Consider the following 2,206-nt stretch of genomic DNA (forward strand, 5'->3'; position numbering starts at 1 on the left):
ACCACCAATACCAAAATCACTACCACCACCATCACCATCACTACCACTATTACCACCATCACCCCCACAACAATCACCAGTACCACCACCATCACTATCACCACAAATATCACAATCACTACCACCATCACCATCACTACCACTATTACCATCACCACTAGAACAATCACCAGCATCACCACCAGCACCAGCACATCACTACCAGTATCACCACCAGCAACAACAGCACCAGCACCACCATCATCACCACCAACACCACCATCACCAGTAGTATCATCTCTACTATCACATCACCACCACCATCATCACTACCACCATCACCACCACTTTCACCAGCACTAGCACCACCACCATCACCATTCTCTTCTTTATCACCATTATCCTTATCAGTTCCACCATCTTCACCACCATAAAACCTTTCATTCCTTTAAGAAATACTTCTTATGCACCTACCATGTGCCAACCACTGTAGCTTCTGCTGAAAATATAGGCATAAACTGCACAGACACATCCCCTGCCCTTAAGTGTATGGTGCAGGCTTCCATACAAGGGACACAGAGAAAATAACCATGTTTGTATGGCACAGAAGGGTAAATAGAAGAGGCTTTAGACACTGAAGATGACCAGCCTCAAGGTTCAAAATCTTGGTACCACTCTAACATATTCTAAGGAACCACTGTGCCAAGGTCCAAATATTGATAAGCTTTGGCTGAATTGGGAAGAGAATGATCACCACCAAATCGTCACCAATGAATGAACCCAAAAATAAATATGAAATGTGCTTAGAATCGAGTGCTATGAAAGAAAGTATCAGAGAGGAGGTCTCATTTGGATTCAGAACCAGGAAGGCCTCTCTGAAGGAGTGACACTGACGCTGAGACATGAAGGTTGAATAGGGAGTAAAGAGTTTTGTGCAGAGGGAATGACCTAGACGAAGAGCTTGGTGCATTCTAGAGAAACCCAAAGAAGGATAATTAGGCTAAAGCACAGTGAAGGAGGGGCAAGCGAAGGGAAATGATATTGGGTGAACACACAGGGAGCAAGTGTGCAGATCTCGAGGTCCATGACAGAGTTTGGATTTTATTCTAATTGAATGGTTTTAAGCAGGGAAGTGAAATGCTCTCATTTACATTTTTAAAATCTCTCACTCTCCATACTAGCTTTAGTGTGGAGCATAGACTGTAGAGAGGGAAGCAAGGAAACCAGTTAGGAGGATGCTGCAGTAGAAGCAGCAAGAGATGCTGGTGGCTTAGGCTAGGGTGGTAGTGGCAGCAGTGTAGAACTGACAGGAGTAGAACTGACAGATCTTGGTGTTAAAGGATTGAGGATTATTCTTTATCTTGTTACTTCATAACTTCCTTGCCAGCACCGTCTTAATCTTCATCATTGTCATCCTTGTCTTCATTATCAGGAGCATCGGCATCCTGAGCAAAGCCATTACCAGCAAGAGCATCTCCTCCCCTGACTCTGCACACCATCTGCCCCATCACCCCTTCAACCACCATCTTGATCAAGAGTGATCTCTCCACAGTGACATAAGTAGATACTTGTACAATAATGCTCATTGCAGCACTATTTGTAATAGCCAAAAGGTAGAAACAATCTAAATGCCCACCAATGGATAAACAAACAAAATGCAGTACATACATAGAATGGAATATTATTCAGCCATAAAGAGAAATGTCTTTTTTTCCTTTTCCTTTTTTTTAAAAAAAATTGTTCAATAGGTGAAAGTTTACAGCTCAAGTGAACTTCTCATACAAAAATTTATACACATATTGTTATGAGACACTAGTTGCAATCCCTATAATGTGACAACACATTCCTCCTTTCCACCCCGGATTTCCCATGTCCATCCAACCAGCTCTTGTCCCTTTCTGCCTTCTCATCCTGCCTCTGGACAGGAGCTGCCCATTTAGTCTCCTGTATCTGCTTGAACTAAGAAGCATACTCTTCACGAGTAGTATTTTATGTTTTATAGTCTAGTCTAATCTTTGTCTGAAGAGTTGGCTTCCGGAATGGTTTTAGTTCTGAGTTAACAGAGAGTCCAGAGGCCATGTCTTCGAGGGGTCTTCCAGACTCAGACCATTAAGTCTGGTCTTTTTACTAGAATTTGAGTTCTGTACCCCACTTTTCTCCTTCTCCATCAGGGACTCTCTGCTGTGTTCCCTGTCAGGGGGGTCATTGGTGGTAGCCGGGCACCATT

Source organism: Trichechus manatus, unplaced genomic scaffold, assembly GCF_000243295.1.
Source record: "Trichechus manatus latirostris isolate Lorelei unplaced genomic scaffold, TriManLat1.0 scaffold00024, whole genome shotgun sequence".
NCBI lineage: Eukaryota > Metazoa > Chordata > Mammalia > Sirenia > Trichechidae > Trichechus > Trichechus manatus.